Source organism: Spermophilus citellus (genome assembly GCF_964194105.1).
Source record: "Spermophilus citellus genome assembly, chromosome: 2".
Classification (NCBI taxonomy): Eukaryota; Metazoa; Chordata; class Mammalia; order Rodentia; family Sciuridae; genus Spermophilus; species Spermophilus citellus.
In genome coordinates this window covers 198,801,721-198,820,170 of record NC_138183.1, presented here as the reverse complement: position 1 = coordinate 198,820,170, position 18,450 = coordinate 198,801,721, and the positions used below count along the sequence as shown (strand labels likewise).

General features: G+C 34.3%; 1 pseudogene across 1 annotated transcript; it reads right to left on the bottom strand.

Moving 5' to 3' along the window:
• Nucleotides 1-2,553: 2,553 nt before the first annotated feature.
• Nucleotides 2,554-17,176, bottom strand: LOC308634743 (olfactory receptor 56B1-like; annotated as a pseudogene). The gene is made up of 3 exons: nucleotides 17,120-17,176; nucleotides 5,301-5,918; nucleotides 2,554-2,575 (listed from the first exon to the last, which is right to left on the bottom strand). The product of its transcript is annotated as an olfactory receptor 56B1-like (transcript).
• Nucleotides 17,177-18,450: the final 1,274 nt, after the last annotated feature.

The following is an 18,450-nucleotide window of genomic DNA, read 5'->3' as shown; positions in this document are numbered from 1 at the left end:
GTGTGTGTGTGTGTGTGTGTGTGTGTGTGTGTGTGTGTTTGTGTGTGTGTAGAGAAAGGGTAGGAGGGAGAAAGTCAGAAACTCAAATATAAATAACAATTAGAGAAGTGCCAGCTTCAGTTGCAGCTTGCTTTTTGTGGCAGTAGCAAAGAGGAAGGGTGGCACAGTCAAAAACAAACAAACAAAAACAGGAGAAAATGACTGGCAGATAAAAAAAATAAAAAGAAAAAAGGAACTGGGAAAACCTATAGTTTAGGAAGGAAGACTAACTTTAATTGAAGAGTCAGTAGTGGAAATGGCTTAATGGATTAGAAGACTAATCATCTAAATGAGATTCAAGACAGAATTAATATAAAAAATTAAAATAGCAGCAAACCACAAACACATATCCATGTTAACACTAAACATAACTAGACTGCACTCCCCAATTAAAAGATACAAATTAGGAGAATGAGTCAAAACCATTTTTTAAATCCATCCTGTTTGAAAGAGACTCATCTTATATGTAAAGACACAGGCTGAAGGGAAAAAGATATGGAAAATGTCCACATTAATAGAGTCTAAAAACAAGCTAGTATAGCTATTCTCATATATGACAAAGATGAATTAAAACCAAAATTATTCAGAAGAGACAAAGAGCATTACATACTGGTAAAGAAAACAATACAACAAGAAGATATATTGATAGTAAATATATACGCCCCAAAAGTTAATGTATCCAATTACATTAAAAAATACTCTTTGACATTAAATCCCAGATAGACTCCAATACATTAATCATTATTTCAGCATACCCTTATCACCAATAAATGGTTCAACAAAGTATACAATCAGATATATTCAACCTAGATAATGCTATAATAAAACGGACCTAATAGATATCTACAGAATATTTCACACACACAAAAAAAACCCTGAATTTACCTTCATGACTTCATACACCTTTTCTAAAACAGACCATGTTCTAGGTCAAAATCTAAGTCTCAGCAAATACAAAAAAATAGGATATAATTCTCTTGAATTTACCAGAACATGATGGAATAAAAATAAAAATCAACAGGAAAAAAAACAGAATAAGATAAATCATACAAACTCATGGAAATTGAATAATACTCTTCTAAATGAGGAATTGACCATAGGAGAACTGAGAAAAGAAATCAAGAAAGTCCTAGAACAAATGAAATCAGTGATGGAACATTTCAAAATCCCTGGGACTGTATGAAGTCAGTCCTAAGAAAAACTTTATAGCATTTAGTACCAATGTTAAATATTACAGAGAACCCAAATAAATCAATTTTTGCCTTCCTTCGAGGCCATGGGAAGGAAGAGAAAACTAATTCAAAAATTAATAGAGGATGGGAATAATCAAAATCAGAATAAAAGTTAATAAAACTGAAAATAGAGCCATCAGGATCAATACAACAAAGAGTTGGTTTTAAAAAATTTAAATAAGAATGATATACCCTTAGCAAAATAAACCAAAAGGAAGAGCAAGAAGACCCAAATCAATAAAATTAGAGATGTAAAGTAGATATCATCACAGATACTTCTAAAATTTAGAGGATTATTAGAAAGTATTTTAAAAATTTATACCAAAAAACTGGAAAATCTAGAAGACATTGACAAATTTCTAAATGTATAGGACCTGACCAAGTTGAACCAGGAAGATACAGAAAATCCAAACAGACTAATATTAAATAGCAATTAAATTGAAATAGCAACTAAAAGACTTCCAACAAATAAAATCCCAGTATCTGATCGGTTCTCAACCAAGTTCTACTAGACCTTTTAAGAAGAAATCATACCAGTCTTTCTCAAATTATTCCATAAAGTTAAAAGGGAGGGAAAAGTCCCAAACACAGTCTAGGAAACCAGTCTGATACTAAAGGAGCCCATCTGATACTGAAATAAGACAAAAACACTTCTAGGAAAGAAAACTACAGAACAATATCCCTGATGAACATAGACGCAAAAATCTTTTAAAAAATGGTATCAAACCACACTCAAAAACATATTAAGATAGTAAACCATGATCAAGTGGGCTTCATCTCAGGAAAGCAAGGTGGTTTCAACATTTGCAAATCAATAAGTATAATTAAGAATGAGAATCATATAATCACCTCAATAGATGCATAAAAGGCCTTGGATAAAATCCATTATCTATTCATGTTTTAAAAAAATACTGCAGAAAATGGGGATAGAAGGAATTTATCTCAACATCATAAAGGCTATATAAGACAGGCCAAAGCTAATATCATACTGAATGGAGAAAAACTGAAAGCTGTTTTTTCTAAAGTAAGGAACAAAAAAATTATTTCCACTATCACCATTTCTATTCAATGTATTTATCATAATTCTAGCCAAAGCAATTAAGCAAGAGAAAAAAATTAAAGGAATATATTTTAAAAAAAGAAGAACTCAAAGTATTTCCATTTATTAATGATAAGATCTTATATCTAGAATACCCCAAAAATTCCACCAGGAGACTTCTAGACTGATAAATGAATTCAGCAGTAGCAGGATACAAGATCAGCATCATAAATCAATAGCTTTTCACAGTCTGACAATGATTCGGCTGAAAGAAAACAGAAGAAACATTTATTTAAAATAAACTAAAAAACAAAACAAAACTGGAATTAATCTAATAAAGAAGATAACACAGCTTTACAATGAAAACTGTAGAACATAAAGAAAGAAATGGAAGAAGAACTCAGAACATGGGAAGACCTCCCATGCTCTTAGATGGGCAGAAATAATATTGTCAAAATGGCTATACACCAAAAATAAACCCACAGATTCAGTGCAGTCCCAATCAAAATACTAGTGAAATTCTTCACAGAACTAGAAAAAAAGCAGTCCTGAAATTTATTTGGGATAGTAAGGAACCCAAAAGGGTCAAGACAATTCTGAAGAAGAAAAGTGAAGCATGAGACATCACAACACCTGACTTCAAATTATACTGCAGAGCTACTATAACAAAATGGCATGGTATTAACATAAAAACTTTCCTAATACCAAAGAAATAGAATAGAAGAAAAAGAAACAAACCCACATACTTACAGACATCTGATATTTGACAAAGGTGCAAAAATATATGTTGGAATAGAAAACTCTTTTTTTAACAAATGGAGCTGAGAAAACTATAAATTCATAGGTAGAAGAATAAAATTACATACCTATCATACAGAACAAAAGTCAAATCAAAATGGGCCAAAGACTTAGAAATTAGACCAGAAAACTTGCAACTGCTAGAAGAAAGCACAGGGTCAACACTCCATCATATAGATGTGGTAATGACTTCATAAGTAATACCTCTAATATTCAAGAAATAAAACCAAGAATGAGTAAGTGTGATGTTATTAAATTAAAACTTACTTCAGAGCAAAGGAAATAATTAAAAGCATGAAGAGAGGGCCTATAGAGCAAAGGAAATAATTAAAAGCATGAAGAGAGGGCCTATAAAATTGAAAAAGAATATCTCTGCCCCATTGCTCTTATGACAGGATTAATATTTAGAACATATAAAGATCACAAAAAACTCAATGCCAACATAACCCAAACAATCTAATCGATCAACAGGCAAACATAAATACATATTTCTCAAAGGAATAAACACAAATGGCCAACAAATACATGAAAAAATATTCAACATTTCTAGCAATCAAAACTTCATGAAGATTTCATCTCACTTCTGTCCATATGGCCATTATCAAGAACTTGAATAATAATTAATATTGGGGAGGATATGGGGAAAATTGTTGATGGGACTGAAATTTAGTGCAATCACTCTGGAAAACAGTATGATGATTCCTCAAAAAGCTAGGAATGGAAGCACCATATGAACTATCTATACCACTTATTCATATTTATCCAAAATAACTAAAATTAGCATACTATAGTTAAACAGCCACTTCAATATTTATAGCAGCATAATGCACAATAGTCAAATAATGAAATCAACACATTAATCACAGATGCCTCATTAATGGATCAAGAAAATATGGCATATACACACACAATGGAATTTTACTCAGCCATAAATAAGAATGAAATAATGACATTTGCCAGTAAATGGAAGAAATGAATAACATGAAAATGAAATGATCCAGAATCAGAAAATCAAGAGTTGAATGATTTTCTCACATGCAGAATCTAGATCAAAATAAGGAAATAAAGGTAGGGTCTCAGGAAAATAAAAGGAATGAGTGTAGCAGAGTAAAGGAATTGAAGGCAAGGGAGAAGGGACAGGAAAAGAGAGGAATTGTGGAATGAAATTGACCAAAACACATTTAGTGAACATCTAAAAACATTACAGTGAATTTCACATTGATGTGCATGTATAAAGCACCAATTTAAAAATAAACACTGTATATAAATAGAAGGAAGACCAGTAGGATAGAGGGAAGATCTGTGGAATAGAAGGTGGAGCATGAGAGAGAAGAAGGAAGGATTGGAAATGGGAGGAAATTTGGGTGAATTTAACAAAATAACTTTATTTGCACATATAAATGTACCAAAGGGATTTCACCTTTATGTATATGAAGAAAGCACCAATCAAAAATGAATAAATGAGTAAAAGGAAGATCAGTAGAGGAGAGGAAGAAAAATAGGAAAGGAAGGTATTTAGTGGGGGAACCGAGGTTGAAATCAATTTCCTTGTACAAAGGGTTTTGTCAAAATGAACCCAACTATTATGTCTGACTATAATGTTTCAATCAAAAAATAGAGAAAAAAACTGTCATCTCTGTTCTATTTTACTGAAGTCCCTGCTTATATAATTATACACATTTTTTCAACTATCTTTATGTCAGGAAATATAATGCCATTAAAATAAATGGTTTCATGAATCCATAAACATTGTATGTTTTCTCTTCATCGTCTTTGCATAAATCCAATTCAAGTCAAACAAATCTACCAGTCAGACTAATAGAAAAGGCAGTTCAAATTATTTTATTTATACCTAAGACCCCAATAGAAATACCTTTTTTTAATCAAACTGAGGGAGAGTCACAGTACACATTGTGTGATAGACTTCTAGTACTGGTAGACCTGAGCACCAATTACTATTCATATTTCAAGATTTATCCTAGAAAACATACCAGATATTTTATGATATATTCTGAGCCTGGACCTAGAAGAAAGCAGGTAAGATTAGAGTATAAGGTAGAGCATCATGGACCAGATTGAAATGAAAGACAAATTATATATATTTATTATATATATATTTATTATTATAAATCAGGGCATATGACAGTATAATAAGAATTAGATCACCGCCCATTATAAGCCATGCCACAAACAATTGACAGATACTATTGGGCCTCCTATCATCACAAGCCAGGCTTGTGACAATAAGAGTAGAGCACAGACAATGTTCAATTTCATTCCTGGAACAATAATGACGCTGGGCTGTAAGTACAGGCACTGGAATGACAAGCCATTTCTAAGCACCATGAACAGGGTAGATTTGGTGATGAAGGAATTGGTGACAATCAATGGGTAGCAAAGAGGATGACAAATAGCTACATATCTATCAAAAGCCATGCACAGGAAGACACCAGACTCCATGCCTAGAAAACAGTGAATGGCATAAATCTGAGCAAAGCACTCTGGGAGGCTAATGGCCTTGGCATCAAACCAGAAGATGGCCAGGATCTTAGGCATGATGGTGGTGGACAGGCCCATGTCCACCACAGAGAGGATGCCTAAGAAAAGGTACATAGGCTGCTTCAGAGAAAAGTCCTGGTAGATGGTGGTGAGGATGAGGATGTTTGCACCAATTGTGGAGAGATAGAGCAGTGCCAAAGGCAAGGAGAGCCAGTGCTGCCAGCTGTGAATGCCTGGAATCCCATGAGAATGAACTCAGAGACCTGGAATTTGGAGCTATTGGAGCCCTTGAAAGATGCAGACATATTTTCCTAGGAGAAAAGAAAAATAGTGTTGCTATCTCTGGGCATAATTATTTTTAAGCATTATTTTTTAACTTTCTTCATACAGATTGGGTCCATAACAAAATGAATTTTGTAGTTCATCTTATTGTAATTTAAGATGAATAACAAGAAAGTTCCAGGATTTTATCCAAGGAAGGGAAGCTTAAAAGTCACAATTGTTTTAACTGAGATGCAGGTAAGTTTCAAAGCTCTTCCCTAGAATGCATGCGGCCCTGGGTTCTGTTCCCATTACTGCCCCCCCCCAAAAAAAAGAGACAATTATAATGTTTAACTATATAGGGAAAATTCAACATGAATGTCAAATCTTACTCATATAATGTCATATCATACTCAGTTACCCCAAGCTGGAACAACCACATAAACAAGATTCTAGTTTTCTCAAACTTCTTTTCTTTTTTTTCAAAAAAATTTGGAAGCAAGTAGATGTGCTTGTTCTCTTCATATTTTCCCAATGTTCCTGACTGAAATGATTACCAACTAACAATAACTAGATTTGTTAGTGTGGAATTATGAAAGTTTGAATTTTTTAACCACTCCATTAATTCCAAGTTGATATAGATATCCACTGATGTTTTATTATAGCCTACCAAAATTTGTTATAATAAATTTCAAAGGATTTTCAGAAACAAAATATAGTGCAGAGTGGGGATAGAAATATTTCCTTTTATCCTATTTTGTAATTATTTTTCTGTATTTCTAAGGTGGTTGCAAAAGAATAGCTTGACAGAAAATTAAGTAATGGTAGCTAAATATTTCAAGTTAAGAGACATATGATGGACCCCTACCTTAGCACTTTTTTCCCTAGTTGAGTCCTAAATAGCTACAAAAGACAGTATTTGGCACTAGCATTACATTTTTTTCTAAGTTATTGTGTTCACGAAACTGAATATATTTACCCTCCTAAAATTTTAAGCACATAATACAGTATTGTTAACAACAGGTACAATGTTTTACAGAAGGTCTCTAGAAGTTATTCTGTATAACTGAAACTTCATAACCACTTAATTGGAATTTTGTCCTGCCTAGCAAGCAAGAATGACTCCTCCAGATATTGAGGGAAGTATCAGGGGATGCTCAGAATCATGTTCCAAATTACACTCATTATATGTCCTCAAAATCTTTGTTTTTCCTTTTTGTTTTATCATGTATGCTCACAGAACAAGTCCAGTCTGAATCCTGCAAACCAGATGCATTTTTCACATTGAATTCCTTCCTCATCTGGGGATTTCTTCCATCACTTCACTCATTTGCACCCCTCCTCTACATGTCTACTGCTTCTGTAACCTGCCTCATCACAATTGATTCTCATATCTTCACAGTTCTCCCTGCAATCTGCTCTTTTTAAAACTGATATTCTTTTGCTTAACATTATTCATGCTTATACTCTTTCATTCAAATAAAACCCAAGCACTTTCATTGTGTAGAGGGCACTCACAGGTGTGATTCTAACCCAACTGAGCATTATATCTTGGTTTTCCCCTTCCTTGTATGCTGACTTCAGAGGCACATAATATCTGAATGATTTCTGAATATTTGCTCTTTACAAAATTATTGATTTTACAGAGCACTTCATTTCCAATATTTTTCCATGATGATTGCTGTTACATGTTGGTTGCAAAGAAAAAGCCTAGAGTATCATGTAACAATGTTTCAAAATGCCATCTTTAAAGAAAAAGTTAACTCTTTGATTATATGATTCATAGATTCATTTTTGACACAATTAACTTTACATGCAGCAGGGTCACCCACAAGAGAACATTACTCACAACTAGATGAAATTCCTTTCAGATATCTCACCCAGTTTCCATATTTGGAAAAACAGTTACTCCTTAATGATGGGATAAGTCATCCTTTATTTTATATGAATGCAATTTGATAAGAAATGAAATAATTGAAAAATATCCATAGCATAATTTAATGAGCAAGAGGCAAAAACAGGTTGGATATAAAACTAAATATTATTTTGATCTTTCAGATGAAAGTTCCAAAAGAGAACTGACATGGAATCATTTATGCATTTGTGCAAGACCTGGTACTTTTGTGAAAGCTTCATTTATTACCTTGCAGCATAATATTGCATCACCTTTTATATTTAATGTATTCTCATTTTCTTTCTTTTTAAGGGACATCTTATTTTTTTACTTCTTCAATTACATATTGACAAGGTATAGTTGTATATGTTTATGGGGGCACTGTGTAAACTGTGTTACAATATTTAATACAATATGAAATTCCTAAATGAATTAATTTGCCCATCACCTCTAATATTTAATATTTTCATTACAACGTTAAAAATTTATTCTCAGTGATATTGAAATGTATTCATTCATTAGCTATATTCACCATCCTGCGAGATTAACCTAAAAATCTGACTTATTCCTTCCGTCTTAATGAAGTTTTGTCCCCTTTGACCATCAGCTTCTCATTTCTCTACCTTGCAGACCAAGGCAACCACCTTTCTATTCTCTGCTTCCAGGAGTTTAATTGTTTTAGATTCCACATGTGAGAGCATGCAATATTTGTCTTTCTATGTTTGGCTTATTCCACTTGGCCTAATGTTCTCTAATTCCATTAATATTTCAAAAGGCAGAATTTCCAGTTTAAGGCTGAATACTATTTGTATAGATAAATCAGTTCTTCATTCTTTCATCTCTTGATGAAAAGTTGATTCCATAACTTGGCAATTATGAATAATGTGGCAATGAACATGAGCCTTCATATATCTCTCTGACATATTGATTTAATATCTTTTGTGTACATACACAGAAGCAGGGCTGTTAGATCATAAAGTAATTCTACGTTTGGTTTTCCCCATTTTCTTCTAAATGTTCCTCCCTGGTTGATATTTCTATGATTCAATTTTGCGTGATCAATTCAGTGACTCTGATCATACAGAAAAATAATTGCTCACCATTTTTAAACAATTGGATTCTGACAGTACATAAAATGTGATTCTATTATAAAAGCAGAATAATGTACTATTAATACTGAAGACAATACAGTAGTTCTTTTACAGACAAGCAACTTCTCTTATACTTTATGATCCTCATAGTTTCTCGATCTACCCTTAACCACTTTTGCAGAGGCTTTAGAAGACTCTGTATCCTGCAAAGTGCAAGGTCAATTCTTTTGCAGGATGTTACCAAAACAGCATTCTCTTTCAAATGAGGAAATAAATGATATGAGGTTTAGCCAATGTGCCCTTGATATGGATTAGAACTTACTGTGGTTATGAGTAGAGACACAGTCTGATGCTCTGATGCCTTCACAATGGAAGAAGTTTCTTATTGGACAAACAGCACATTTTGATAAAAGCTTTATATTGTGAGATTGAGATGTATTCTCAAAAGAGATATGATGCACATATTATGTCCAGAATTTATGGCAAGAAGTAAACAGTTGAGTGATCTTAGGGTAATAGTCCTCCTTTGGAAGTATGAGGAGAGAAAGGCCCACAGAGAAAGAGAATTCCTAAGATGTTAAATCCCAAATGTGCAAAGGAGTTTAGCTCAGAGATATGTTTTTATTAAAATGACCTGAGAACCTACATAAATAGAATAGCTCCATTCATGAAACCAAGGTATTCCTATTATAGGTGAGAAATTTTGAATTGTTGCTATGGATAAAAATTCAGAGTATTTAAAATCCTGTGGTTATAGTGACTGTTTAAATCTTCTTGGAGAAGAAAGTGGAAGGAGAGCTTCTACTGTAGAATAACATGGTAGAGTTTTTTTAAAGTAATTGATAAAGTCATCGTTGCTGATCTCCTGGAAATTATGGTCTAGTAGCGGAGAAAGAGAGTATTATTCTGTATCAAAAGAGTATTTTATTCTCTACTAATATAAAAGCAAGCAGACAGAATTTTAGACTAAGATAAGTGCTTTAAACAAAAGTGCCTCTAATGTGAAAGCATATAATGAAGGAAATTAATCTTACTGTCAGGATTTCCTGAAGTAATACCATCTTATCAGAGACTAAAGGCTTGAGTAGGATTTAGGTATCATTATGTTTGAGGGGGGAGAAATGAAAGTATTCTGAGAACTTAAAAATGCTAACATGAGAGGTGGCATGGCACAGTTGATGCGAAAAAGATAACAAGGGTTGCTGAAACCCCCAAGATATGGGGGGAAATGGGCTATGGTGGTGAGATGATGTTCTTGAGATACAGGAGCCTGAGAATTTTAACAAATCTATGTGAAATAATATGGTGCCACTGGAAGATTTCACACATAATTTAGGCATAGCAACAATGTGGGAAACACACTTAATGTGACAAAACTAAGTATAAGTTGGATAGGGAGCTGTGAGAGTAATTCTTCAAGGGAGAGAGGGCTACATCTGGATTGAAGCAAAAGGACAGTGAAAGATGAAAACTAAAGGTGGATGGATTTAGAACACATTTATAGGTGAAATTGATGATACTTATGCCATAAAAATAACCCTAAGGTCCTGGAATATTCAGTGAAGTGGAATGAGACGTTATTCGTATACCTAGAGAAGGATCAGGTGTAGAAGTGAGTAAATACAGACTAGTTATTTTGACCATGAGGTATGTGACTTGAACAAGTGAACAATGGGGACAAGCGGAAAGAGAGTTCTAGAGAGCCAGGAGCAAACTGACAATAAATGAAGTCATCCGTATCTGATTTTGAAATCATTGGAGATAATATTATTGGCACATATTTCCTAGCAAGTGAAGATGGTGAGAAGAAGAATGGGAAAGAGCACCTAGTGCCAATCATATCTTACATTTAAAACCCAGATGTAACTGATTTAGAAAGGAAACACTGCTCACAAATCAAATAAGATGGGAACAATTTTTTATAGATTAAGTTTCTTGGAGGTTATAGCTAATTTTTTGGAAAGAATAATTGACTTTTGTAGTACATAAGCCAAAGTCATAGTAGGATGAGTTAAAGAATAAGTCAATAGTTATAAAATAGAAAAATTAGTGCATGTGAAAATTTTGGAGGAAATTTACCCAAGCAAAAGAATATGAAACCCAAGTTGGAAAAATTCTTAGGCTTTAAAGTTGTTTGAAGTGAAAAGTAGAATAGTTCCCACAGGCTAGGGGTAAGAGTGGTGTGAGAAATACATAGGTGTTGACAAAAAGTGTTCTACATTTTGGTTGGCCAGGAGAAATATGTTTTCTGGACCTATTATACAACAATGTGATCATGGTCAATAATCATATTTTTGATTTTTAAAAATTGCTGGAAAAATACATTTTAAATGCTCTCACTGTAAAAATAAACTATGTATATAAGCTTACAGATATGTTAATTACTTGCTGTGATCATTGTACTACGTGAAGATACATGAAAATATCACATTCTAAAACCAACACACATGATCAATATTCAACAGTTAAAAATAAAAGTGTAAATTTAAAGAATAAAATTAGATTTCAAGAGCTTCACTTTTTTACAATTGAAGAAAATGATACAAACACAGAGGCTGATATTAACTACTATAGAGAAAAGACAGCAACCAGTGTGGAAAGAACTTGATCAATGAGAGCACATGTTTTCTTTAGTTAAGAGGGGTGATGAGAATGGCCTTGCACAGTTCACTGCCCAGGGCTAGGGTAAGAAGAATGGAACCCGTCATCCAATATAAGACAAGAGGGAGAAGATATTTGCAAATATAGATGGTTTGATATATTGATTGTATTATTGAGTTCTATAGTTTCTTTGTTCAGCTTTTTTGGGAAGATCTACCTAGTGGTAAAAGAGGTGTGTTAAAGTCACCCAAAATTATTGTGTTGTGGTCTAGGAAATTGATCTCTATAACACTCCCCCAAAGGATTCCTGGGGCTTAGGACACTATAAAAGCTAAACATTACAAAGATTTAAAGATAATAACATTCTCTTCTCTAAAACACTAAAGTATGTTCAGTACCTCTGTGACTTTCTCCACATTTGTGGAAGGACTTTTCATTTTCATAAATCTCTTCAGTGTACATACATGTATTTAAAGTCTGACTTGTCATGTTTATGGTATATTTTTTATGTATGTGCTCTAAGTAATATTCAGCTGCCACAAATTATTATTCTATATTATCTTCCAAACTTTATAGTTTTATTCTTTATTTATATACTAATGATTGTTAAAGAGACATAAAAATGGAAGCCCTGGTGTGCATTTACCCTCAGGCCAACTTCCCCAAACCACATAAATAAAATATAAGTCATCTAGATATGCCTAAATGCTGTCTCTAATCTTAGACACAAAATGGAAGCTTTAAAGTCCTGCTCAGCACATACAGTGAAATTAAACCTTTCAGCTAATGACCAGTTTAAACAGCTGATTGTCTTACCAAGCAAAATGAAATAAAAAGTGAAAGCATCACAGCAAATCACTAAAAAAGTTCATGTACTTCCACTTTCATTCTTTTTGAACTGTATTGTGGTTTTTGTTTGTGGGGGATATATTTATTTTTTTTTCTATAGAAGATTGCGGAACTGAAGTTTGGTTCTTTTGTCCCAACAAAGAAAATTTAAAGACAGACATGAAAAGAAAAGCAAGAGAATGTTATTTTGAGTGAAAATATAGTGAAAGGACAGTAAGTTTCAAGCAACAAATAGTCTTAGAAGAGAGCGTGGGTCATCTTTGAGCAGAGAAGACACAATACACACATGATACTTTCAGTGTTATTGCTTTTGACTTTTGACTTTCTAATGTGAATCCACCTTCCTCAGTCTTCACCAATCAGATGTTCAACTCCTCCTTCATATAAGATAGGAAAGTTTTTTACCTGAGTAGATTTTCTCTGAACCTGTCATGGTGACCATCTTAATTAGGGAGACTTCATCTGCAAGTCAATTCTATTCATATGGGTGCTGGGGTCAATGATCAGGCAAACAGCATCTTAGTGTGCCTGCACTATTAATGAGATTTTCCTTCAGAAATATATTGAGAATTTTTTTGCCATAAATATTAACTTTACAATGACATCAGTAGACCCTGAAAGAAGTTAGACCCATTCATCTTTCCTACTTGATGTATATCAATGGAGACCCTTCATTTCCATATGTTTATTCTCAGAATTAGTACACCTGTTGTTCTACAGGATACTTGGTTGTTCATTACAGGCAATTCAAATAAACCCCATGACCCTGCTATGTTATTGGTTCACATTTCACTGCTCATTAGTAACTACTACCTAACATTTCTCCCCCTCAATAATTGGAGATCCTAAATCATATAGGGGAAAAGGAGCAAACAAATTAAATCATTAACTGTTTCCTCCTGATAAGGGATGTAGGTCTATAAGGTGGGATGCCCAGTTCTTGTTATGTGTAAGAAAAATGCTTTCATTATGACAAGGCCTATCTAAAGGGTCATAATGAATCTCTGATTCAGGAGAAACAAATTGAAAGCTATCTGGACAATGGATGTCCTATGAGCAAAAATATTTAAGATTAATGCAATAATAGATGCAGCAACATCTAAATTCACCAATGAGTATGATAATGATTATAGATACCAGCAATTTTTTCCACCAGGAAGAAGCAGAAAGCCATGAAATGAAAAGCTGTCCCCATAACAAAGCTAGTGAAAATTAGCATTGATTTGAGAGTGGAAATCTTTGAAGACTTGAATCACATTATCAGGAATGTAAATATGAAGTTTAGTCTGTGATGATACAAGTAAAATTCTGTGCTGATATGAGAACATCTGAAGCCATTTGCTTTGGTAAAACAGTTTTTCTTCTGAATGCTACATCTGTGTTAAGGACAGAAATAGGTTTCACGGTGTCATTGAGAGCTCTTTGAGTATAATTGGTCAGAGCTTCTACATGCCAAATTGCAATCTCTTGACCAATTTGTGGAATAAACAGTGAAGCTAAATGATCATACCAATGAAAAGCAGACATCCCCATCTATGCTTGAAATTCTGGAGGTATTCAAGTTTTGCTATATTTTGTGTCCATCTTATTTGCATTCATGGAAACCCTATAATACATCTTCCCAACCAGCCTGATAGAAGACAGGGCTATAATTTGGTCCCACAGAACCACTGTGTCCCATTAGGTGTGGGCATCTAATTCCAGGCTAAAAGAACCAATTAGTCCCAAGCCAACCATTAGTCTGTAAAATCACAATTATGTTGACATTAAGATTCTGGAGAGAAAAAAATGTTCTGGAGTCCATACTTATTCTTTATCTGAATTAGTCCATTTATCATGTGTGCTTGCATTGCTCCCAATAGATTGGAGCTCTATGATTTACATGTCCTGTGGTGGATGGAAGACATATGTATTTATCCCAAATTTGATAGTAAATAATTTTATGTCTTTGACATTCTGTCATTAACTATGGAAAATGAGGAGTAGATGAACTCAACTATAACCTAATGTCTATGAAAACTTGAAAGGTAATTTACATTTTTCCAATAACCAAGGTGTAATAAAGTCACAATCATAGGCTATAAGGTAACATCATCTGTGGGAAGCCACTCCTGAGCTATTTAGCATCTTCACTCAGCAGTGAGCCAAGGAGATTTTTGGTTTGGCATTGCAAGCTATCTTGTGGCTCTTGCCACTTAATGGATTGAGCAATGCACGTGATCTCTTGTCTTTGCTCAGCTAGGAAAACTAATCTCATTGTTCTGGAATTGAAAACTGGACAGCCCACCTCCTATTTTAATTGGCTAAGGACTTCTGTAGAAAGTCTTTGATGTTTCCTACATATAAATAAAGCAAACCCAGGCTCTCACTCTCTTTCCAGTGTGGAAGCTCGACTCCTGGTGTTGAAGAGCTGTCCTGCCCTTGCTTTTAAATGTCATGTCGTTTTTCTGTCACCTTCTTTTTCTTAGCTTTATTTCGCAGCCAGCCCACTTCACGTAGAGGGAACCTAAATTCCACCAACCAAACAGGATGGGTGAGAATCTTCAAAGGTGGTGATTTGTAATGAGTACATCTCTTCCTTTGTTCTAGTATTAAGCATTGTAATTTTATTCTATGAAGTCATTCCCTTGCAGGGGAATACCCAACAAGATAGCATCAATCAATTGTTCTTATTGTTCAACTGCTTCTGCCAGTATTAAAAGGGAAGAACTAGGTGTCTTGAGTAGAGAATTTAGAAAAACTCCTATCTTTGTTAAGATATCATGACCCAATAATGGAGTTGGACATTCATCCATCACCCCCAAAAGAAATGAGTGAACATTATATCTTTCTAACTACACATAGGTGAAGAGAAAACTACCTTAGTTTGGGTATTCTGCTCACTCCCATAATGAACAGGAATTAGCAGAAAAAGGTCCAGGAAATGGTGGCAAAACACTATAGTTGGTACCCATAAGGAATTTAATAGCTCTATTCCCTACTTCCAGAATTACCCTCCATTCAGCCCCACCAATGGTGACTGTTTGGGGCTCCAGATGAGTCCTCCTAATTCTTGAGCCACCCTTTAGAGAACAACTGATCTAAGGCCCCCATGGCCTTTGGGGCATTGATTTCTCCAATGGCCACTCTGCCACATTAAATAAAAAAGAATATTGTGGCCCTTCCCTTATTTGAGCAATCATTCTTCCAATGCCCTGGTTGTTTGCACAATAAAAAATGTCTTTAGGGGATCCAGGGTTCTGAGGAGGAAAGGGGTAAACCTTGAGAGTCACAGCCAATAATTGTACCTGTGTCTTATCCCTCTTTAAATACTTTCAATGATACCTGAAATTTTCTCCAGGTCTCAGTTATAAAAACTTGGAAGACTACCTGGAGTAGATCAACTCAAGAAGTCCCAGTGCCTGTTGACAATTTTTAAATATTATCTCTTAGTTGATTTCCCATTTATAAAACAAATTAAGTCAGAGTTGAGCCCCCAGTGGCTCCCTCAGTAATACTTATGAATAAGAATAATGAATGTATGAAGGCATTCCTCCCATTTATTCCATTTTAAGTCCAGAACCAGGAGATATCCCTACATGGTTCCTGAGAACTCATTCTATCATAATAGTCCAAGTTCCACAACTCATGACTTATTTGTTGAAAGCTTTATTAGTTAAGTTTATTATTTACACTAAGAAACATCTTCAAAATCTTTATAACAGAAAATTGATATAGCCTGAGAAAGGGACCCTCAATTATTTTTGTACAGAATTTTAGGAGTAGCATAATCCTGATGTTGAAAGGTGAAGGGGAGTAGAGGATTTGGGGTCACTATGTTGGAAACATAGCAAGTCTGAAGATAACAATTGAATAAATGCCATAAAAAAGGAACAAGGATTATAGTGTCGTTCAGCTTTTCCTTTAAATGAGAGACATGAGGGAACATAGTGGCCATGCAGGGTTGCTTTACAGTTACAACAAAAACTAAACTTTTGGTGAAGAGAAGAATAAAAAACTAAGAAATGATTCATTAGCTCTGCGATATCTTAAACTCTCTAGTGCTTAGTGAGTTGATTCATAAGTAGAAAAAATTGGTGATTTGATTACCCTCCCAATTCTTGATTCTCTTAAAGGATATGTTCTAATATCCTTCCTGATGTGAGTCAGGTATATGCCATAAGACAACAGGCACAATGATACAGTTGTTGTCATTGCCACTGCTGTGACCTTAGTAACCTTGCTGAAAAAGATGCCACAAACACACACACATGCACACCCACAAGAAGAGAGCATAAGCGTGCCAGCCAGAAAATCCATGGTGCTTATGTAGTTATTGACTGCAGGAAAAGTGGAACAAGTGCAACCAGCTGACACAAGGCAGACAGAATATGGGTGAGAGATGGAGAAAATTTGTACAAAGGAAATATTACATCGAGAAGTCCAAAGCAGAAGATATTGGAAGCTAAATTAGATACCATCTCCACTAACGCTGGGAGATGGATGAAGAAGGTGAAGTTCAAAAGCCTGTCCTGTAGATGGCGGTATTGATCCGAGCCATGGCACCACATTTGCTGTTACAGGAGAGTGGGGAATTGAAGTTCCAAACCTCAGTTCTTATGTTCTGACAAAATGACAATAAGAATTAATGTTAAGAATAATAAATAATAATAAAGTCAGAAATGAGAATCCAAAAATAAAATTTGGTTATGAGTAAAAGTGTAGTGAAAATAAAATAAAACTCAAGAGCACTCCCAAGAGAAAGTGGGTTGTCTCTGAGCAAAGATTGATAAAGGAAACTATGTTACTTTCAAATTTATTGCTGTTTGATATTTACCTTGAGAACTGAGTCCACCTTGTGCAGTTTTGGCCAATCAGACTGTAACTCCTTCATGTTGGGTAGGGATGTTTTTGAGCCTCCTTGGACATCTCCAGAACTGTCATAGTGATTATCTTATTCAGGAAGGCTTCATCTATAAGTCAACTCTATGTTAATGTGGGTGCTTGAATAAAAAACTCATCTTAGTACACTTGTGTTACTCAAGAGTATTTCCTTCTAGTATACACGGAGAAACAATAGCTATAATTTGTAAGGATACTAGAAGACCTTGTCAGGAGTTTTTCCCATTTATATTTCCTTCTTGATGTATTTCTTCATTGATTCCCTTTGTTTTACATGTTTATTTTCAAGGTTAGCACACCTGTTCTTGCTCAAAAAATTCCTTGATTGCTCATTAAGAGTAACAACAAAAACCTGTGATCCTGCTGTACTAGTAGTTCACATTCCATTGCTCATTACCGCTAACTAAAGAATTTAATGTGAGTTTCTTATCTTTCAGGTTGAAATGTTCTGAGTTGTAATCTGCGGGTTTTTTTAATGACAATAAACTTTTCAATATTTCTTTTCATATTTTTATAACTTGGTTTCATTTTATTCTTTGATAAATGCATATAACTTAAATGCATTAAGAAAACAATTTAGTTGAAAGTGAGCCACCTATCATTGTACAAAATATGGATATTAGCTACAAAACAAGTATTTAGAAAGTCAGCCCATATTCATGCATCTTAAAACATGAATATGGACTGACTGAGTTTTCTGATTGTATCAGAAGAGGAACATGGCCTTGGGTTGTGGCACTTGCCTGTAATTCCGGGGAGTCTGCAGGCTGAGGCAGAAAAATTGTGAATTCAAAGTCATGCTCAGCAATTTAGAAGGCTCTAAGCAACTCAGCAAGAACCTGTCTCTAAGCAAAATATTTAAAAGGGGCTGGAAATGTGGATCAGTGGTTAACCACCTCTGAGTTTAATCTCCAATACCACAATAAACAAACAAAGAAAACAAAGCAAAAAAGAAAAGAAACATGGATTCTTGCAAGTTGAACAACAAAATAAATCAGCTCTTTAATTCTCTATGGTATGTTGACATTGTTATGGGATGACTATTACTTCTGGTCTCTCACCTACATGATAATTTATTAGGACCTTGAATAGTATGCAGAAAATATTCAAGTAATTCACTTAATTTCATTTTTAGCTCAAAGGTAAAAAAGTAACCATCCCTTCTCATGCCCATAAGCCTTAACCTATCAAAATATATGTATTAATATGATTCATAAATTTGTAATAGTTTTACTTATTCCTTTGGAATGTGCACTTTTTAAAGCC